General features: G+C 39.0%; 1 protein-coding gene across 2 annotated transcripts in view; it reads left to right on the top strand.

Moving 5' to 3' along the window:
* Positions 1-860: 860 nt before the first annotated feature.
* USF3 (upstream transcription factor family member 3) overlaps positions 861-23839 on the top strand; it is a 49580-nt gene continuing 26601 nt past the window's right edge. Inside the window, exons 1-2 of one of the 2 annotated variants that reach the window (XM_059921117.1) lie at positions 861-1111; positions 22409-22533. The gene's annotated coding sequence lies outside the window, so the exon portion shown is untranslated. The remainder of the gene's footprint in view (positions 1112-22408; positions 22534-23839) is intronic. The other variant, XM_059921116.1, reaches the window with a different exon arrangement.

Consider the following 23839-nt stretch of genomic DNA (forward strand, 5'->3'; position numbering starts at 1 on the left):
CTCTGTACCTCCCAGATCTAGGTCTATAAGAACCCAAGCTTGAAGTTCCAAATCCCATCCCCGAACGTCACATATTCGCTTCCCCCAGCTAGGAGGCCCCCAGGACATTTCTGAACACTGTCATCTCCAGTTCGCAGGAATCCGCCTTTGTGGCAAATGAAAAATGACAGATGACCACAGCCAACAAATTTGAGCAGCGTCAGGTCGGCAACGATCTTCCAGTGAAATGGCAGCCGGAGACGTCTGCATTCTCTTTTCTCTTCACCACCTCCTGTGTTACAGAGGCATCAACCCGCCTTCCTGCCCTCTAGGCTAAGAGGATCTCTCTAATCGTTTCTGAAAGCCTTCCGTGCCCTCCTCCTTTCCAGTTTTTCCGCTTCCAAACTCCTACCGAAGACGTGTAAAGCAGAACAGAGACCATGATACAAAGAAGTTTCTTAAAACACCTCCTTTTCTGGGTTCTCAAGGCGTCCCCTTTAAGGAACCAGGCCCACCTCTTTCCCATTCACCTACTGGCTTTCCGTCCTGCCCATCACTCTACCTTTAAGAATATTTCCTGTTCCTTCAACCCAACTTGCACACCTCCGCCCCCCGGCCCTCCTCATTGGGCCGCCAGAGGCCCGTTCACTCTTCACTTTTCCCTCCACCTCCTCCCGCCCTCTAGCCGAGCGCAACGGCGTCTCGGGTTCTGATCGGCTACCACGGCAGCCTCCCCGGGATCGGATTGGTGCCATGAGTGGCAGAGGCGGGACCGCGGTGCACCCAGGATAGGCTGTTCGCGAGCCGAGCGGCGGCCGCGGGAGGGGCGGGGGGAGGGGTCGGGAGGGGCGGGGGGAGGGGGGCTGGGAAAGTTGAGGCCGCGCTGCCGCCGGGTCTCCGGCCTTGAAGGCTCGGGCTCGCAGCTGCGGCAGTGGCCGCAGGAAGAGGCGGCGGGGGCGGGGGGAGAGGAGGGCCTGGGCCCGCGCTCCCCCAGCCCCAGAGGAGCAGGCGGCGGCCGCAGACTGAGAGATTCGCCCGGGCGGTCGGACAACCCTGCGGAACCCGCTTGGGATCATGACCCAGGCTGGGGTCGCCGCCGCCGCCGCCGCGGCCGAGACCACGCAGCCCCGGGGTGAGTGACTGTTGGAGGGGGCCGCTGACAGCTGGGGCGGGGGGCGGGGGCCGGGGCTGCGGGGGCGGCTCCGGGGGGCGGCTCCGGGCTCTGCTCCACCCACCCCTTCCCCGCTCCCGGAGGCGAGGGCTGCGCAAAGTGTGTCTTCCTCCTGGGGACCCCTGCGTGCGGAGCCTAGTGGGGCGCGAGCGCCGAAGGTGCGCGCACCCCTCTTCTCCCCGACCTCCCGGCGCCCCGCGTCCCCTGGTGCCAGGCCCGTGGGGGGCTCGCGCTGCGTCCCGACCCCCGACATGCGCGCGGGGCGAGAAGGGCTCCACGCTGCCCCGGGTGCATAAAGAGCTGGGCATTCAGGTTCATACCGGATGGCCTTTGCCCGCCTTCTTCACCTTTTCCTGTTTCCTTCATTCCCTCTTCTTTCCTTGCCCTCCGAATTTCCTTCGGACCCACTGGTCAGACTCCTGTGACTTGCTTTTTAACTCTGACACCATGTCGGAGAGTTAGGCTTGCGTCTTCTTTTTAGAAGCCTTTCTTTTCCTTTCTGAATAGGAACGATTCTCCCATACCCGCTGTCCCCTTCCCCCTCCCCCCACTACGGTTACAGTGGGATATGGTCCTTTGAATTTATTAACTTTATCTGGAAATAAGAGAATGCATAAACCTATATGTGGGATCCCAGCTAAAGACTTCCAGCTTACGTTCTCATGCTGTTTTTACTATTAAGTATATATATTGACCTAACACCACACAAAACTAGACAGTTGTGGCTAACTTAAGTTTGCGGAAAAAAGACAGTTGCCTACTTATCAAAGTACAGGTTTCTTGAATAAACCCTTCCGCGAGTAACATGGATTCTGAAGCATATTTGTACCTTTGCTTTTTCTTAAAAAGCAATCAAGCAAACCAGCAAACCTGCTTTTTGAAGGATCAACAGGCTGTCATGCACTCTAATCACTTTGATGACTTTTTCCTCCTGCACAGGACGCGTGTTTAATGTAGTACAGAGTTGCTGTATGGGATACATTTGGTGTTTCCCTTTATTTGCGAAGTACTTTAAAAGTAATTGTTACAAAATAAGCAAAGTACTTTGTAATCATTGCACTTCTGAAACCAGGAACAGTATCCTGTCTCAGCAACAGTGTAAAGAAGAACTTAATCTCACGTTTTGCTCTAATCTAAGCAGTATGACTTTTTTTATACATAGGTATTACATTCTCTCTATATTTAAAAAAGAAGTTTTATAAAATCCAGACATGCATGCAGCCTAGAACATTCTTTGGAATAAAAGCACCTCATTGCAGGGATTCAAGGGCAGCATAGGATTGAAATGCTATAAATAAAATTCCATGAATTTTATTTCATGGAAATAAAATTCTAAAGTTGCAGACTGTGCAGTCAGTGAAATAGGCAGGTAAGAGAAATTGATTTGCTGTTTTCCTATTTTCAGACCTTAGCATTGTCAACAAGGGAAAAGAAACAAGAAAACTGAGAATGTTTAACTCAAGTTAGGAGATAAGCTTCCACAGGCAATCAGCTCAAAATTGTTGCTTATAAACAGAGACTGAATCAAGCTTGGGTCTTAACCATATCTTTCATGTCTTACCTTTTTATCCTCTAACCCAGTGGTTCTCAGTCTGGACTATACAGTAGAATCATCTTATGTACTTTTACATTTTAATGCCCAGACTGCTTGCCCCAGAGAGTCTCTTACTTTTGATGTGGGGTTAACCTCAGCTGTAGGTGTATTTTTTAAAGCTCCCCAGGTGTTTCTATTCAGCAGTCAGGGTTGAGAACTACTATGTGTCTAGAACAATGTCCAATCTACTAGGCTTGCGTTCCAGGCTCTTCTAAATTAGGCCTTCACTCATGTGTCCAGCTTTCCCCCCCACTACTTCCCAACATGAGCCTCCTTGTGGTCCCACAGATATGCAGTTCAGATCCCTGCTTTTGTTAATGACATTGGTCTTTCTCAGCATATGGATGCCCCTCCCTGTGCTCCCTCTCCCCAATGACAACAGTTCTAACCCTAAACTTTAATGAAGGTTTTCCTGGACAGCTCTTTCTCTTTAGTGATTGGCTCCCTTTGAAATTTTAATCCACATATTGTTTAAAAGACTCCCTTTGTGGTTACATCATGTGGTAGTTTAACTTTCTTTTTCTTTAATAAATTTATTTATAACTTCTTTTGTATATGTGTTTCATTATTCTCAAACTTAACAGCAAGGAGTATTTTATTTTTCACTCTTCTACAGCAGTTTGCTGTGAGTTGGATTGATTTGCTTTGAAGCCTCCCCACTCTGCTTGCAACCATAGTTTCAGGTTTGATTCCATCCCAGATGTTTCTGTCGTGGTAGCTTCCTCACACCTTAACTCACATTGAATTCATGTATGGATGTCAGTTTCTTCCATGTATTTTGCTGACTTCTTCAGTAGGTTGATTATTTTCTCTTCTGTGGCCCCATAACAGCTTGTACTTATTTCTGTGTTAACACTAATCACATTGCCATTGAGTATGTGTTTATCCACCTTCTCCATGAGCCTGCTACCCCTAAAGCGTCCACATTGAGAGCTCCAGGAGGTACGATTCACACTGTATTCTTAAATACCATTGCAGCATGTGGAGCTAGAACCCCGTGAACATAGCAACTGTGTTCTCTTCATCTTTGTACTTCTGGGACCTAACATAGCACTTATTAGTAGGCACTCAAAAAATGTTTGTGAAATGAGTAAATGTTGTGTTATATATTATGCAAAGATAACCATATACATCTTTAGCATAGGTTGATTTGGCTTTAATTTATTTCACTATTAAATATTTTTATGTCCTAGACTCCTATTATGGATTTATTAAGGATTAGTGGAATTTAAGTAATTATGGTTATGATAGATCGCTTAAACATGTAATCATCCTTCCAATATGCATGGAGATATATACCTTGAGTCTTTTATTCTGAGCTGTGGAAGTCGACTCTTGTTATCTGTAAAATATTTGTGGAACTCTAAGAGAAAAGCTGTTAACTGTCCAATTAGATAATTTTTCTTTTTCTCGTTAAATTTTCCATATGGGTACAATTGCACTACTTCAGAAGTCCAGATCTTTTAATTAGATCAGTAGGGCATAATATGTTGCTCCTATTAATGTGCTAATATCCTGTTTTTAATTCAGTTCGTCAAGTATTTATTGAGTGCTTACCATGTGTCCAGTACTCTTAGGCGCTAAAGAGAATACAGAAGTAGTAAATGGTGTGGACTCAGCTCTCAAGAAGTTTTTAGACTTAAACGGGGAGGATTGGAGAGCATCATATCAAATAAGGGACTGAACACAATATTCATTAGCTAATTTAAACGTAAGTACTCAAAATTGATGATGCAGTGATTAATACCACGTAAAATTAAGAAAAACCAGATATTCCTTCAATAGACATTTATTACTCCCATACTGAGTACTAATTGTTGAGCATACAAATATGGAAGATGTGGTGTCTACCATTTAGAAGCTTACGGTCCAGTGGGAATACCCAATAAGCATATAGAGTGTATTTCCTGTTAAGATATTGTAGAGTATGTATTATGTCAGGATGTTTGGGACTAACCTCTAGGGATCAGAGAAAGTTTCAAAGAGGATAATTAGGAGTTCCCAGTTGGAAAGTTGATATGAGCATTCCAAACAAAGTGATAGGTGCAAAGGCATGGAAATGAGAGAGGGCATTTCTTGATTAAGGAGCTACCAGTAGATTGTCGTGGTAGAAAGTGGTATGTTAAAGAGCATGGACTTTGGAGTCAGACATGTGTGGTTTGCAAACTTTTATTCCTGAGAGGTCTGAGCCCTGGCAGACCTTGTCTGTGTAATGTAGCAGTAGTGTGGTAATTTTGCTGCTAGTATTAGTAAATAGAGGTGCCCCAGGGTTCTCCCAGTTCCCACCTATGCTCCTTGTGACTTCCCTTTTGTCTATTACCTGGCTGCATGAGGAGCCCCAGACAGCCTTCCCTCCAAATTAATGAAGCCATTATTGGGTCCCTTGGCAAAAGCAGTCTCCCCTTAGCTACTGTAATTTCTTAAACAGCAGAAGCCTGTAGTGAAGGTGACAGGGAGAAGAAATTTGTAGTGTAACCATGAGAGGTACCACTTCTACCTCTACTCCAATTGCAGGATCAATTTCTCTTTGGTTAAAGCAACAGAAATTGTCTTTGGCTAACTTAAGCAGAAAAGGGGGATTTATGGATAGATACTGGTAAGTTCATGGAAGTGAAGGAAGGTAGAATAATGAAGCCTTGGGAAGACCAGAGAAAGCAGCTTCTAGGATCACATGGGTCTGTGGGGCTAACTCAGCCTCAGCCAGTTTTCCTCCTTGTGCACAGAGTCTTGTTGGTCAGCCCTGTGCCCACCCCAGAGGTGAGCCCATGTTTGATAGTCATATCAGACCTCAGGAATCAGACAGAGAAGCTGTCCAAAGGAAGAGCGAGGCGGTATTGCCAGAAGGCCAAAAACAAGATATTTCCTACAGAGTTCGTAGGATCTGGCAGTGTGGAGATCTTGATGTGTGAGCTTGATGTAAACAGTTTTAGGAATAAAAGCCATGTAACAGGGAGTTGAAGAGTGAATGGGAAGTGAGGAAGAAAGGACAGTGAGTATAAACTACTTGTTCAAGGAGCCTGATGGTGGGAAGAGAGAAGAAAATAGGAACATCTAGAATCTGTGGCAAGGTCAGAAAAGGAAAAAAAATTTTTTTAATCTTTTAAATGGGAAAAAAATGAATAATACATTTTAATGTAAAAGCACTAATAGGGAAGGAGAGATTAATAATATATGAGAGAAAGGATATACTTTTGTAACAAAATTGCTAAGAAGTGGGAGTGATAGAGTCCAGAACAAAGGTAGAAGGTTTAGTCTTAGCTGGAAATGTTAGGGAAGGTTTTATAGAAGAGGACAGATTTGCACTGGGCTTTAAAGAGTTAATAGGATTTGGATAAGCAGAGCAAAGTGGAAAAGTTGTGTCAGTGGGAAAATAGCATAGATTTAGCAAAAAATAAACTAGATGATAAGGAGCACAGGGAAAAATCAGTCTGAACTGGGGAGGAGGGAAGAGTAGATGATGTGATCAGCTGTATAACCCTGCTCCTCTGTGTGTTGTACTGGGTAGAAATGGTTGAGTGAGCCCTGCCAATAAATAAGGCAGTGTGAGGTAGAGTCATGAAAGGTAGGATCCAAGAGTTTGGATTTGATACAGTAGATGTTGGAAAATGGTACTGTAGATTCTGGAGCAGGACAGGCATGTGATGGGATACAGTGCAATGGAAAGATGAATGAAACATTGGAGAATAGGGAAAAGACTGGGAGCAAAAAAGAGCCAGACCTGTGTAAAATGGGGACCCATCTAAGGTGGTAGTGACAAACATGAGAAGAACATTGTGAAACAAATTGATAGGATTCGGTGAGAAGATCTGAAGGTTACTTTTGAGTTTAAAGCCATGTTAAAATTTTGGTGTCGTCGATAAAATGGAAAAATTGGAAATAGGTCTCTTAAGAGGCAAGGCCATTTGACATGTTGCAAACAGACTCTTGTTTATTGGTTTTGAAATGAATTGTTCTGAAGAGAGCTTTGCCTAACCAAAGATTTGGAACAAGATCAGTGTTGAAATATAGCTTTATTGTAAAAAACATAACAGCTTTTACACAGAAACAATTTGAAACTTTGCAGGGAAAAAGCAAATAGAAAAAAGCATTCAGCTTTGGAAGTCAAAGTGAGAGAAAGACAAGGATTCATGTTAGAGAAAGATGATGCATAATTGGAGAGAGAAAGACAGCCTGGGAGAGAGAATTTCAAGAAAAGGCAGAGATCAGCAGCCTCAAATCCTGCAGAGAGGAGAAGACCTTTGACTTGGTGAAAAATAGTCCCTGACCTCTAAGAAAGCAGTTTCGGTTGGCAGGAGCAATCAGAAGGCATACTGCCATGGGGTTTAGGAGAGATTGGCCAGTGAAGGAAAGGTGAGAAGTTTCATAGGAAAGGAGGAAAGAAACGGAATGATAGACAGAAAAGGCAGTAAATTCCAGTTTAATATGAGGAAACTCTTTGTATTTTGGAAACAAGAGGGAAATGGTTAAGGAGGGAATATAGTACTAAAGAGGAAAGAATCGAGTATAGAATCTCTCTCCACAGATGGTGGAATTAGCTTTAGGATGTTCTGGTAGGCTGAAAGAACAGATGTATAGACAGAGGTCTGTTATGATAAATGTAGGATCCAGTTAAGGAACGTGAACCAGATGACCTTCGTCTTCCCAGTGAATTAGGGGGGAAATGGAAGAAAGGCAAGTAAAGTGTCTTTAGCTCTTGCTACATACCAGACACTTTGCTTGATCCATTAAATGTATTATTGTCTGTCATATAGAGTGAAGTAAGTCAGAAAGAGAAAAACAAATACAGTATGCTAACACATATATATGGAATCTAAGGGAAAATAAAGGTCATGAAGAACCTAGTGGCAAGATGGGAATAAAGACACAGACCTACTAGAGAATGGACTTGAGGATATGGGGAGGGGGAGGGGTAAGATGTGACAGGGGGAGAGAGTGGCATAGACATATATACACTACCAAATGTAAAATAGATAGCTAGTGGGAAGCAGCCGCATAGCACAGGGAGATCAGCTCGGTGCTTTGTGACCACCTAGAGGGGTGGGATAGGGAGGGTGGGAGGGAGGGAGATGCAAGAGGGAAGAGATATGGGAACATATGTATATGTATAACTGATTCACTTTGTTATAAAGCAGAAACTAACAAAAACAAAAAACAAAAAAAACACACACACAAAAACGTATTATCATGTAAACTCCTAAGAGTTCTTTAAGGGGTTGGTGATAATCTCCCAATTTTAAATGTGAGGGTGCTAAGACTTCAAGGAACACTTATTTTTAAAACCAAATAGCTAGTAAATGTCAACTTTGAGATTTGATCCTCAGTCTGATATCAAAGGCTAGTCTCATTCCACTCTACCATTCATTCATTAATGTGAGGTGAAGAACATGGGGAACTTGAGAGAATCTGTATTACTGATTACAGTGGCCATGCCTCAGAATCACTTGAGGAGCTTCAAAAAGCTCCTGCACCTTACCCCTGTCACTCATTCCTTTAGCAGCATGCTCACTGATTACCCACTATATTAGTCAGGCTTCTCCAGAGAAACAGTAGGATATATGTCACAAGATGAGTCTGGAGCATCTTACAGTGCCAAAAAGTAAGAAAGTACTAGAGTGTTAATAGGAAATTTGAGGAGGGCAGTTGGTGGAGAAGACTACTACTTTTACAGCTTAAATCCTTCAGAATGATCGGAGTAGTTTAATATAAGGGTGTTTTATTTGTATAATGAAAAAAATCCAGTTAAATAACAAGAAGAATAAGAAAATGGGAGAATAAGGACATATCCTTATTAGTGTTGAAAAGCTGGGAAAGGTGTCATCTAAAGACGAAAAACATTGAGGACTTTAGGAGAAATGAAAAGCATATAGGAGCAGGTTGATGACAAACCTTATAGCATTGAGAAATCTGCAACCTGATACAGGCTTAAAGGAGAAACACTAGAAAGTGAGTTTTGCCAACACAATTCTGGAAAACCCTAAAAAATCAGAGACTTTGAAAAGTTGAGGTTGGTTGTTTTAGTCCATTTTGGTTGTTGTAACAAAATACCATAGACTGGGTGGCTTATAAACAACTGAAATTTATTTCTCACATTTCTGGAGGCTGGGAGTCCAGATCAGGGTGCCAGCATGGTTGGATTCTGGTGAAGGCCTTCTTCTGAGTTGCAGACCGCCTACTTCTTGCTGCATCCTCACAAGGTGGAAGGGGCAAGCGACTTCTCTGGGCCTTGTTTTATAAGGGCACCAATCCCATTCATGAGGCCTCTGCCCTCATGACCTAATCATCTCCTAAAGGTCCCACCTCTTAATACTATCACCTTAGGGATTAGGATTTCAGCATATGAATTTTGGGGGGGGGGGGATGCAAATATTCAGATGGTAACAGTGGTCAAAACGTAATTAGTTACTGGATTTTAGAACAACTGTACTAGGCCTAATTAGAATAGCTAATTACAGTGTTTACTCGTGGGCTAAGCTACTAGAACTTATTTATACAAATCGGGTGTATCTCCATCTTGGGCTTGAGGGCCAGAGAGAGAATCAGGGTTATACCTCAGAGAACTTCTGACTGCCCCTGTGAATGTAGGGCTCCTTCCTTCCGAAGTTACCCATCTAGCTGCTTCCCTCCATCTCTGCATGATACTCTAGATAGCCAGCACTCTCATAATCAGCATACACTTTCATGATGGGGAGAAGTGTGATATTCACATATATTAAAGCAGTGGTTGTTAGTGGTGGATGCCCATTAAAACACCTAGGGAGCTTTTCTTTTTCTTTTCTTTTTTTTTTTTTAAAAGATGATTTCTACAGTGCATCCAGAGTTGAGAACCACTGTGCTGGGGAAACCAACTTTAGCTATCAGTTCGATTAACCAAGACTCACTAAATATTTAAGGAAACTCAAGAGGGTGAAAGAGGGACACCAAGCTGAACAAACAGAGGAATTGATTTTTGAGAAAACAAATTGAATATAATAGATAAAAGATAACATTTGTTATTCAAAAATATCCTGAAAGGTTTTAGGTAATATAATTTCCATAAAATAACAATGGGGTGCTATGAAAAAGAAACAAGAACAAGACAGTTTTTGGAAATTGAAAACATATTTTCTGAAATAAAAACTTTAATAGCAGGCTGAATAGCAGCATGACTGAATTAATGAACTAGAAGATCAGACCAAGGAGTTCTTCCAAAATATGGTACAAAAGAACAAAGAAGAAAACTATGAGCTGTTGGACATGAAATATATATCTAGGAGGAGAACTAATACTCTAGAACTAAAATTCTGCACAATTTCAGTAAGTCTTTAGCAGAGGGGAGATGATGGGCATTTGGTGGGTAAGAATTAGAGTGTGTTAAAACTTCTGTAGTGGTAGAAAGGAGACCATAGATACTATTTTTAATAGGAAGAAAATTTGTTTAAATTTAATATTAGTATATCTTAAGTTATTGATATGTGATTCCTTTTCTGTCAGCTTTATCCTCTCAGCTTTGCTTTTCTTTGTCAATTTCATCCTCAGGCTTTCTTCCCTCTTTTGCAAGATGTCTGCAAGTTCAGTATTTGGAATTACCTGCTTTCTCTTTAAATTGGAGAGAGAAAGGGCACAGCTACCCACATCAACAAAGAAAAGTCCTGAGCTTTGCTTTGATTGGATAGGTCAGAGACCAGTCACTGTTGTCAGAAAAAAAATCATTTGCCAAGACCTGCCAAGGCCTACTACTGAAGCACAAGGGCTGTGCTGGGGAGGGGTACATACCTAAGTGAGAATTGGGGAAGTTCATGGAGTGGAGAGGAGAAAATGTCTAACAAATGTCCACTACAGTATGTTTCTTAAAATTGTTAAGGATATTTATGAATAGAATAGATATAGAAGGAAAGAAGATATTGAGGAAAATAAACAAAAAGCCAGAGAAGGAAAAGTAAAAACTTAGTGGAGGAGGGAAGAGAAAAAAAGCAAAATATGACCAAATGTAGCAATAGTTACAATAAATGTGACTGTAATACATTCTCATTTTTTTTTAAAAAAGCTCTTAAATTATGTAGAAACAAATCTCCAGATTTGTGTTATTTTAGACATATATAAACAAAATAATGCAGAAAGGTTAAAAATAAAATACACACATACATACTCCAGGCAAATGTTGAATGGAAGAAAATGCATAGTAATTTGTTATCAAAATTTAATTCCAGACAACAAACATTTAATTTAAAATAGCTGATAAAACTTTATACCTAAGGAGCTAAAAATACACACTCTTCTCAAATACTCATATAACACTTAACAAAAATATATTATGTAACAGGGCTACACAGAAAATCTCAAATTCTGAAAACTGAAAATTTCTTATTGCCAGTTGTAATGCAAGGAAATAGTTCTCTCTCTCTCTGTCTCTCTCTCTCACACACACACACACACACACACACACACACTCTTAACAAAAGTGGAACCAAAAAAGAAGAAATATAACTTCTTGGAAAGCTTTTTACTTTACCTAAGTTTGAAGAGGATATAAAAGTTGAAATTACAAGGAAGAAAAAGTCAAGGTAATAAAAACAAGCAAATCATGGAAAAAAGAAATATAAATGATTTATAACATGTGAAAGGGTATTCAGCCTCACTAGTCCTCAAGGAGATGCAAGTTAAGCAATAATAAGATATTTTGTGTTGCTTTGGACTGAAAAATTTAAAAGATGTTGATTGTACCCTTTTTTTGTCAGCATTGTTTTTAATAGCAAACAAAACAAAACAAAACCCAGAAGTAAAAAAGGAAGAGAGATAACAACATTGTAAATCAACTATACCCCAATAAAAATTTTAAAAATAAAATAAAATAAATAAAAAAGAAAGAGGGATAAAGAGTATTCATCACTGGGTAACAGCTAAATAAATGATGGCTCATCCATGTTACACAATGCTATGCAGGTATTAGAAAGAGTAAGTTAAATTGATATGTACTTACTAGAAAGATGTCCATAATGTATTTCTAAGTAAAAATAAAGCAGATTTCAGAGTGACATAGAGCATGATTTAATTTTTATAAAAAAATTTGTGCATGTGATAATACATATATGTAAATAACTCTGTAGAAAGATCAAGAAAATTGATGTCAAATTGATTACCAACTGGGAGAGGGTAGAATGAATAGGTGGTAATGGGGACTTTGATTTTCCTCCTTGAAAAAAGGGATGTGGTTAGGGGTAATGTTTATTTTTTTGTTTTTCAGTATAGCATTTAAAAAATAATTTAATATTTAAGTGAAACTGTATACTATTTAGAAATTAATAACTTGAAAATATTACCTATCAAAATTTATGGGCTGTGGACAAAGTTGTACCTTGAGGAAATATTATAGCCTTAAATGCATTTATTAGAAAGACAAAAATTAATTCATAATGCATACATGTGGCAAAAATTAAAATTGCATTTGAAGATATACACTAGGTCTCCTGTGTACTGTGTCCCCCATTTCCCTTCCTCAAAGGCAGTCCTTCCAGAGAAATTCTGTGCATCATTTATTAACATATGTCCTCCTCCCCATCCCAAAGGATAGGTATTATATACAAGTTTACTTGTAACATTTATTTATTAATCAATATTTATTTACTTATTTATTTATTTACTTATTTGCTAGGGCTGCCATAACAAAATACACAGGCTGGATGGCTTAAACAAGAAAAATTAATTTTCTTAAAGTTCTTGAGGCTCAAAATCCAAGATTAAGGTGTCAGCAGGTTTAGTTTCTTCTGAAGCCTCTCCTTGGCTTGTAGGTGGTTGCTTTCTCCTCATGTGGTCCTCCCTATGTCTGTGTGGTCTGCATTCTAATCTCCTTTTCTTATAAGGACACCAGTCATCTTGGATTAGGGCCTACCCTAATGACCCCATTTTAACTTAATTACCTCTTTAAAGATCCTGTCCTCAAATACAGTCACATCCTGAAGTATTGGGCATTAGGACTTCAACATGTGAATTTGGGGGAGATACAATACAGCCCATAACAAATAAATAGGTAAATAAATAAATAGATAAATAAATAAATTTGACTATCAGTACATATAACTACATTGTATGGGTGGAGCTATTAGGTTGAACCATCTGAAATTGTAGTTTCTAGAGGCAGAAAATATCGCATATGGGCAGTTTCAGGGGTTCAACATGATACTGTGACATATTTAATCAGTCTCCTTTTGATGAGCATTTCCGTGTCTTTTGTTACTTGAATATCCTTGAATAAATGTCTTCTGCCACATACATACTTGCGGTAAATTTCTAGGAGTTGTTGCATTAAAGAGGTACGTGTTTCTGTGGACCAGGTATGGGTCCACATTATGTCAGGAGGGAGCTGGTCTGGTCACTGTGCTACAGGCCTTCCTGACAGGGGCAAGGGCACCTCAGCAGAAAGAGACTGGGGCTGTAAGGACAGAGGCAGAAGGCAGGTGGGGAGAGTGCAAGAGATTGTGTGGCGGGAGGCATTACCTCCATTAAAGGAACTGTACTGATACATTCTCAATGGATTATTTTGTGACTAGAAATGACTAGAGGATTTTTATTATGTAATTGTGACCAGTAGAGTCATGGGATCTGCCCTAAATTTTATCCAAGGAGCAGGATCACCCAACAGAGGAGATTTGAACTGGGACTGGAAGATATTTTATACTATTTGCATTTTATGTGTCCTGCTCTTTCAGTATAACAGTTACTAATATGTACATAAATAATTGCTTGGACATACATAGGAAAAATATCTGGAATTGATACCACCAGACTGTTAAGAGCAGAAGGGCACTGGTACTTCATGTACATCTGTGCTGTTTAAAATTTTTACAAAGAGCAAGGATTATTTTTGCAACTGAATTAAAAAAAAAAAGCCTGAAAGCATGGAGTTCTCTTGGAATTTAATTATGATATAGTTTCTGAGCCAGAAGTATCAATATTTGTAGTTTGTATGGGCAAGAGCAAGGAAAAGGTCTAAAAAATGCCGAGCTGTTTACAGTGATTATTCCTGAAGAGTGCAATTATAGAGCTAAATAACTTTCCCATTTAACTTTATACATTTCTAGACTCTTCAGAAATGATTTTTAAAATAATACTGTATTGAATATTTGGAAGTTGCTAAGAAAGTAGATGTTAAAACTTCTCATCACAAGAAAAAATTTTGTAACTCTGTGTAGTGATGGATGTTATCTAGACTTATTGTGGTGAGCATTTTGCAATATATGCAAATATCAAATCATTATGTTATATACCTGAAACTAATATAATGTTATATGTCAATTATATCTCAATAAAAACATGTTTTTTATACAAACAGGTTACTTGTGTAGCTTAAAAATAAAAATTTAAAACTGCATTCAGCAAATTACTATGCCCTTGGCTTATTTCTTTTTCTTGAAATATAGTTTCACTCAACTGCACAGTAAAAGCAGGACTTCATTATTTCATATTCCTATATATGTCATAGCATCTCAAGATTGGCATTTATGAAAACTCCATGACTGATTGCACCCAACATGATGGTGGGAGCCAACAGACATCGTTAAAGGACGTAGTATTTCTTTAACGGCAGAGAAAATTAGAACTTCTGATAGCAGTTAGAGAAAGCAGAAGACAACACAGCACACTCATAAACAGTTCCTCAAGTTCCCACCAAGATGGAAAGCAGCTGCTGAAACCACGTGTATAGAGGAAGGATTCTTTTGGGTGTGAAAAGCACCCCTGTGCTATTCCCACTATTAATACATACATGCCAGATTTCAATATTTAATGAGTTGAACCCCGTAGACCAGGTGGGAGGTTATTAACCTAAAATGCTGGAGAAGATAAATGCAAATAGTAGCTCATCTAGCAAAATACAGAGAGCAAAGATGCCTCAAAGCACTAAATAAGATGATAGCGTACATATATCCAAGATACTAAACATAAATGCTGTAATCACAATTTTGAATGACATGGAGAAATGCCCACCTTAAGTAAAAAACAGAACATAGCATTGCCTATGGCCTAACATTTTAATGACTGTGACCCAGACCAAGAATTAATGCTTAATTGTGTTGTAATTTCTGTGGATCATATTCTAGTTCAGTAGTGTAAATCATTTTTTTTTTTTTTTTTTTTTTTTTTTGGCTGTGTTGGGTCTTCGTTTCTGTGAGGGCTTTCTCTAGTTTCTGTGAGGGCAAGTGGGGGCCACTCTTCATCGCGGTGCGCGGGCCTCTCACTATTGCAGCCTCTCTTGTTGCGGAGCACAGGCTCCAGACGCGCAGGCTCAGTAATTGTGGCTCACGGGCCTAGTTGCTCCGCGGCATGTGGGATCTTCCCAGACCAGGGCTCGAACCCGTGTCCCCTGCATTAGCAGGCAGATTCTCAACCACTGCGCCACCAGGGAAGCCCCTGTAAATCATTTTGATTGGAGAGGACTAAGGATTTATTATAGATCTCATATAAAGAAATGGAACATATTTTAAAATTGCATATCTGCGTAGCCACTCTTAGAACATTTTAAGTAATTGTAAAATGCTTAGGAATGCGTTCAACAGCAGCAAGACGAATACAGAGATTGAAAAGATCTTTCTCAACCCATGGACAAATGATGTTTAAGCAACGTGCCATAAAATATTTTCAATTAAGACACTTTAATTCCAACTTGAAATTTTTATAAGAATTAGGTTTTTCTCTTCATAATATCTAAAGACACAATTAAAATTAACCTTTACCACTAAATTGCTTCTTGGTGGGAAGAAAATGCAACTTGCCACTGAAAGTTAAACTAAATCTTCTCTTAAATAAATGCCAGTACTTTTTGGTGGCTTCACATTTTCCCTGTATTGGGGAAATTGCAGATGACTGGTGACTAAGTGGAATTTTGAAATTATATGCTGAAAGAAAGCAGATGTACAAAGTGATGAAAAAGATGAATGGGTGGAGAGTTTCAAATTACCCAAAGAGACTTCTATCAAACAGTTTTTTTTTAATTTAAGATCTTGATTGAGATATAATTCACATACCATGAAGTTTACCATTTAAAGAGTAATTCAATGGTTTTTAGTATGTTTACGGAGTTGTGCAACCATCACCATTATCTAATTTTAGAACATTTCATCATCCCCCAAAGACCACCTCCCCCCCCCCCACCTTCTTCATTAGCATTCACTCCCCATCCTTCTCAGCCCCTGGCAACCACTTTCTTTCTCTATGGGTTTACCTGTTATGGACATTTCTTATAAATGGAATATATAAAGGTCGCAATATGTGACATTTTGTGTCAGACTTCTTTCATTTAATATAATGTTTATAATATAAAGGATCACCCATGCTGTAGCATGTATCAGTACTTCATGTCTTTTTATTGCTGAATAATATTCCATTGTGTGGATATATCACATTTTATTTATTTGTCATTTGAGGACATTTCGCTTGTTCCAACTCTTAAACTATTACGAACATTGCTGCTACAAATATCCATGTACAAGTTTTTGTGTGAACATGTGTTTTCAATTCTCTTGGGTATATACCTAGGTGGAATTGCTGGATTATATGGCAACTCTGTGTTTAACTATTTGAGGAACTGCCAGACTGTTTTCCAAAGTGACCACACCATTTTACATTCCCGCCAGCAATGTATGAGGTAGTAGCACACTTCTGAATATATACATATATTTTTTCCAGCTTTATTGAGGTATGATTGACAAATAAAAATTACATATATTTAAGGTGTATAAAATAATGCTTTGATATAAGTATACATTGTGAAATGATTACCACAGTCAAGCTAATTAACACGTCCGTCACCTCACATAGCTACTGTTTGTGGTGAGAACAATTAAGATTTTCTCTCAGCAAATTTCAAATATACAATACCTTATATTAACTATAGTCACCATGCTGTACATTAGGTCTTCAGAACTTTTTCAATGTGTAACTGTTTGTACACTTTGACCATTTCCTCCACCCCCTGGCCCCTGGTAACAACAATTTTACCCTCTGTTACTATGAGTTCGACTTTTTTAGTTTCCACATATAAGTGAGATAATACAGTGTTTGTTTGTCTGTGTCTGGCTTATTTCATTTAGCATAATGTCCTTCAGGCTGATCCATGTTGTTACAAGTGTCAGAATTTCCCTTTTTTTAAGGCCGAATGATATATACATACACATATATATATCACATACAATATACAAAATAATACATTCATATAGTACAGTATTTTCTTTACCCATTCATCTGTCAATGGACACTTAGGTTGTTTCCATATCTTGGCTACTGTGGATGATGCGGCAATGAATAGAGTACAGAGATTTCTTTGAGATAGTGATTTATTTCCTTTGGATATATACCCAGAAGTGTGATGCTGGAACATATGGTAGTTCTATTTTTAATTTTTTGAGGAACCTCCATGCTGTTTTCCATAATGGCTGTACCAGTTTATGTTCCCACCAACAGTACAAGAGGGTTCCCTTTTCTCCACACCCTCACCAACACTTATCTTTCGACTTTTTGATAATAGCCATTTTAACAGGTGTGAAGTGAGATCTCTTTGTGGTTTTGATTTGCATTTACCTGATGATTAATGATGTTGAGCATCTTTTCACATACCTGTTGGTCATTTGTATGTCTTCTTTGGAAATATATATTCTTCTTTCTATATATATATATATATATATATATATATATATATATATATATATATATATATATATATATTTATTTATTATTTTTTGATATGGACCATTTTTAAAGTCTTTATTGAATTTGTTACAGTATTGCTTCTGTTTTATGTTTTGGTTTTCTGGCCACAAGGCATGTGGGATCTTAGCTCCCCGACCAGGGATCGAGCCTGCACCCCCTGCATTGGAAGGCAAAGTCTTAACCACCAGACTGCCAGGGAAATCCCTGAATATATATTTTTAAAAGAAACTTCAGGGAATTAAGTGGCAGTGACCTCGAAAGAGCCTTTTGAGATGCTGGTAATGTTCTATATATTGATCAGAGTGGTGGTTACATGGTTGTATTCATGTATAAAAATGCATGAGGAGTTCCCTGGTGGCCTAGTGGTTAGGATCATGGGCTTTCGCTGCCGTGGCCTGCAAAAAAGCATGGAGCAGTGAACTTAAGTTAGTGACTTATTGTATGTAAGTTATATTACCAATAAAAAAGAAAAAATATCCTAACTGCATTGTCCTTTTTTCTATTTTACTGTAGACCGGGGGACTTCATTTTACTTCAGGCCAGTGGTGCTGGGCTAGTTTCTTGGATTGCTATTCAAGAACCACTGATTTTAAGATAAAATCTGAACACATTCATTAGGCATAGAAAATTCCTTTACAGTCTGGTCCAGGTTCTCTTTCTGCCCTCCACACCCCTGGCCCTTGGCAGTGAATGTGCGGAGTCCTAACCACTGGACCACCAGGGAATTCCCTAAATTCGCTTTTAAAAACTTTTTTATTTTTAAAATAATTATAGACTCAAAGGAAGATACAAACACAGTACAAAGAGTCCATGTGCTCTTCACCCCGCTTCACCCAAAGGTGACATCTTTTATAACTGTAGGACAATACCAAAACCAGGAAGCTGACATTCATTAACCAATCTTTTAATTCATCTTTCACCTTTTAACTTATTTTTTACATTCCCTGTGTTTTCCAGTACAGTAGCCACTAGCCACAAGTAGCTATTTAAATTACTTAAAAATATATAAAATGAAAAATTTAATTCCATGGTCTCGCCCCATTTCAAGCACTTAATAGCCACGTGTGACTAGTGGTGACCATATGGAAAGTGGATTTTCCACTGCACAAAGCTTTTTTGGAAAGCCCTGATCTAGACTGTATTCATCTTTATTTCTGCAATTGCTAGGCAGTGTACGTACTCAATCCATACTTGAACAGTTGAGTCTAGACCTACCCTCTTCTTTTACACATGAAAAAACTTAGGCCCTGGATTATGGTAAATAAAGTGGAATATAGCTATTCAGTAGCAAATCTGAGACACAGCTCAGGTTCACTGGTCTTTCCAAGTGGACCCTAATTTGTCAGCTCACCAATTTGTATCAGTTTTAGAGAAAGGGGTTTTAAAGTAATGTAATACTTTCTAACTTTGGGGTGTATAAGAATCAGCTAGGAAGCTTGTTAGAACTGCATATTCCTGAACCTCTCCCTCCCAAGATTCTGATACATTAGGTCTGGGGTGGGGTGTAGGAATCTATATTTTAAACATAAGCTTAATCAAGACTGTGTGGTAATAATATAAGGATAGATCAGAATATAGAGCAACAGAATAGAGAGCCTAGAAACGGAACTGCACTGTTACAGATATTTATCTTTTAACAAAGATGCCATTGAAGAAAGGAAATCTTTTCAAGCAATGGTGTTGGAACAACTAAATATCCATATGAAAAACAAAGAACTTTGACCCCTACCTCATGCCATAAATAATATGGATCATTGACCTAAATATTATAATTAGTAATTAATTTATAATTAATTATAAACTTTCTAGAAGCAACCATTGGAGAATTTCTTTGGGATGGGTAAAGGCTTTTTGGACAGGACACACAAAAAAATAATCATAAAAGAAAAAATTGATAAGAAAAATTTATGTTATATTTCATCAAGAACTTTTGCTCACCAAAAGGCACAGTTAAGAAAATGCAGAGGCTGGGACTTCCCTGGCGGTCCAGTGGTTAAGACTCCTTGCTTCCTCTGCAGGGGGCGCGGGTTCCATCCCTGGGTGGGGAACTAAGGTCCCACGTGCCCTGAGGTAGGGCCAAAAAATCAATCAATCAATCCAGTCAAATCAAATCAGAGAATCAATGAACTTGAAGAGAGAAAAAAAAGAAAATAAGAAAAAGCATCGGCAAGCCACGTAATAGGAGAAAGTATTTGCAAAATGTATTTCAGACAAAGGACAGGTGGCCAGAAGAAATGTCAGTTAATAACTCAGAATATATAAAGACTTCCTATAAATCAATAATAAAAAGATAAACAGTCCAATTAAAAAACTGATTAAAGATATGAACAGACAAAAGAAGATCTACAAATGGTCTTAATAGGCACATAAAAAGCATTCAGGGGAATTCCGTGGCGGTCAAGTGGTTCGGACTCTACGCTTCCACTGCAGGGGGCATGGGCTGGATCCCTGGGGTTGGGGAACTAAGATCCCGCAAGCTGCATGACGCAGCAAAAAAAAAAAAAAAAGCATTCAATATCATTAGTCATGAAGAAGGGCAAATTAAACTAGAATGGGATACTGCTATATACTCACCAGCATGGCTGAAATTAACAGGCTGACAAAACCCAGTACTGGCGAGGCTGTGGAGCAACCAGCAATTCTTCTACATCGTGGGCGGTGCGAAACGGTACTACCACTCTGGAGAAAGTGTGACAGATGTTCTTTGTGTTAGGCTTTTTGTGGATAGAATCTTTCATTTCTCTTGGGTAAATACCTAGGAGTGGAACTTCAGGGGACATGATAAACAATTATACTTGTAGGTATTTACCAAGAGAAATGAAAGACTGTATCCACAAAGAGACTTACACAGCAGTGTTCTTGGGTAGCAGCTTTATTCATAGTAGCCAAAACATGGAAGCAATCCAGGTGTCCGTGAACAGAAAAATGAATGAACAAATTGGGTTGTAAATTCACACACAATTATATATTCGTACTCAGGAGTAAAGAGGAACAAACTACAAATGAATTTTAACAACATGTTGAGTAAAAGTTTGAAACAGTAGCATTCTCAGTTAATACATTATAAAGCTCTGTGGTGAAAAAAATGAGAAGGCTGGTCACCTCTCTGGGAGTAGGGGGAAGGGACTGATTAGGAAGGGTCATGAGAGAACTTTCTCTGATGATAATAATGTTCCGTACCTTGCCAGGGGTTGTGTCACACAGGTGTATGCATTTGTCAGAACTCTCTGAATGTTACACTAAAATCTGTGCATTTGTCTAATATGTAAGCTTTACCCTGAGGGGAAAAAAAGTTTTAAAAGATGTGATTTTGATGCAGGTGATCTGAAGGCCACACTTTGAGAACCACTGGGTTTGACTAATTTCAGAAATAATTCTTTCTTACTGTGAAAAATAATAATCCATAGATTACTAATGTAACGTTTGGACAATTTTCAAAAATTCATGGCACTTTAAATATTTTAAAGGGTATATTTGTATTTAGTTACATAAATATTGTATTAAAAGTGCCATTTCCTTATTAGTAGGTTAATTAATAAGTGGACAAGGATTTATGACAATATTATATAGTTCTTCATTCCAGTAAATGTTCTTTTTCAGTGTCAGGAATGCAATTTTAATATCAGGAGGTAATGGACGTGGAAATGATTTTGCACTGAATTAGATTAATTGAATTGGTTAAAATGTGCTTTGAGATGGATATTTATAGTGACATTTGGTAAACTGGATGATTTTGATTTGCCGTTATATTCCTCTCTCAGTAAACTACTGGCTTTCACCACAGTGAAGTTTATTGAATGTATTTACTTATGTGATAGGCCTCTAGTGTCATTTACTTTTAAGATTCTAGATGTTAAAAAAAATTAAAACTTTTACTTCATGTATCTTAATTGTAACATGAGTCCGCAAACTTGCAAAAGGGCTACAGGGCAACAACTGGAACTGTGATATTAATGACCAAACGCTGACTCATGTGGGTATGAGGCAAATCTGACTTTACTGGTTTATAGGTAAAATTATCTGGTCACCTCTCATACCACATCCCAAACAATCTCTCCTACAGTAGAGAATTGGTCAGGTCCCTGAAATTTCACCAAGATATCTGCCTGTGCTTTCAAATTGTCCTGATAAGAACCACCTGGGGGCACTCATTAAATTTCAGGTCCCTCCCTCAGAGATTTGAATTCCTTCCTTAGAGACTGATTCAGTGGATCTGGGATGGGCTGAGAATCTGTATTTTTAAGCTAATACCTTCAGATTATCAGGAATGTTTAGGAAGTATTGTCCTAAAGAGGAGCTAAGTTTGTCCAAAAAAAAAAAAAGAAAAAAATCACCCAGAGACCTTGTTGAAAATACGGATTCCTGGGCCCTACCTAACACTTCTCATTTGTCTGGGATGAAGTCCCCATATATCTGCTTTTTAATTTTGGCCATGCTGCAAGGCTTGTGGGCTCTTCGTTCCCCGACCAGGGACTGAACCCAGGCCCTGGCAGTGAAAGCGCCGAGTGCTAACCACTGGATCACCAGGGAATCCCCCCCCCCCCATATTTGCATTTTTTAAGAGCACAGACAATGCACAGATCCGAGGGCTGTCTTCCTCGTGCCTGAGTGGTAGGTCCTTGAGTAGATTTTCAGTCTTTTGCACAAGAGAGAATGGGGAAGTAAGAGATTGAAGGAAAGATAATTTTAGAATTGAGGACAGCGGAGGGCAAGGAAAACTGAGCATGCATGAGAAAGGGGAGAATCACCTCCTGGAGACTGTCCAATGGCTGCTGTGCTACCATCTTTGTGCAGGGTGGAGCACTCACAACCCACGGGGAAGTGACTTTTGAAAGCAACCAGGTTCATTAACTTTTGAGAGGTGGGGAGAATTCAGGATCATCCTGTTTGCCACAGAAAATCTGCCTGCCTGCTCTAGGTTGCTAGTCCTTGTTTTCCATGCTGCTAATGGAAACGTATAAACACTCACTGATTTTTCTCTTGTGTAGTAAGAAGAAAACATAACTTATAGACCATCTTCTGGCAGAAGATGATAGATTTGGATCAGAAACGGGAGGCGTTGGAAGCCAGGAATCAAAAGTGAAGAAATTCTGCAAGCCCTTGGGTGAGAAAGGTGACAGGGATTGATTTATTTACTCACGTGTCCCACATTGTCATTCTATGGTTATCTAATGTGAACTTGTTTTTTAGGCTGATCTGGACCTTCATAAATGTTAGGGAGAAGGTGGAATAAGCTGCTGGAAATGGGTCTAGAGCACACATTTCTCCTCAGGCTGCTTCAGTTAGTACTTTTCTGTCAGCACCTTGTCTGCATCTACTTCTCCTTCTTTCCCAGGACCCTTCTCCCTCCTTTCTAGAGCTAAAGCCTTAACCTGAAATACCTCATTAATATCCATGGCTAATGTTGATTAAATTCTTACTACAGCTAGGCACCACGCTGTTGTCCTCTCCCTGCATTATTTCATCATTCCTTTCTTGAAACAGCCCAATAATCTAGATACTGTGATTATGATCCACTTTCGAGATTAAGCATCTGAGGTTCCAAGACGTTACATAACTTGCCCAGGACCTCACAGCTGGGAAATGGCAGAACCAGATTTTAAACTCACGCTGACTTCGGTTCCTTACTTGCTGCCTTCTTTCTCTCTCAAAGAGAAAATAGGAAACTGCTCTTGCAACCTCCTCCAGTGTATCAGAACAGGTATCCCAACTTGACAGACCTCTTTTGAAAAGTTGTCAATCCCTGGGATTTAAAAGCATTAAGTTTGTCATTACAAAATTCTTAAAAATCAGAAAAGAGAAAGAAGTCACCTATAATATTCCTGACCTTATATAACTGTGATTAATATTTTAATGTATTTGCTTTCAGGCTTTTTTGGCATAGGTGTATATTTCCATATTGTACATATATTCTTTAGTATCATGATATTTTAAATATAAATAGAATTTTCATACTCAAACTCAGATTTTAATGATTCTCAAGTGGTAATGTTTAAGACTTCTAGCAGTTTGAAATGAAAGAAGCCTGGCAAATGAGTGAATGAATAAATGAATGAATGCTTGCTTCCATGTATGGAATATTATATATTTGTGTACTTGTCACTTTTGTTTTTTCTGCGTTCAGAGAGGAGGACCATTGTTTTAAATTTTGTATCATGAACAAAGAACATACTCTCCCAACTCAAGTGTGTTTTACCTGTCTTTCTAGGTCTTGCTCAAATCTACACCCCCTTTAGGCTTTTCTTGATTTCCAAACCTATAACGACCTTTCTCTCCTCCAATCTTCTCAAGCACTTTCTGGCTATACCTCACATTTGACATTCACCATGTTCTCTACCTGCTGGTTATAATATTTTTTGTCCTATCTTCTTATACTTATCTACAACACCTAATCCAGTGCTTTTTCATGATGTCACTTT

The sequence above is a fragment of the Balaenoptera ricei genome, chromosome 4 (genome assembly GCF_028023285.1).
Source record: "Balaenoptera ricei isolate mBalRic1 chromosome 4, mBalRic1.hap2, whole genome shotgun sequence".
NCBI lineage: Eukaryota > Metazoa > Chordata > Mammalia > Artiodactyla > Balaenopteridae > Balaenoptera > Balaenoptera ricei.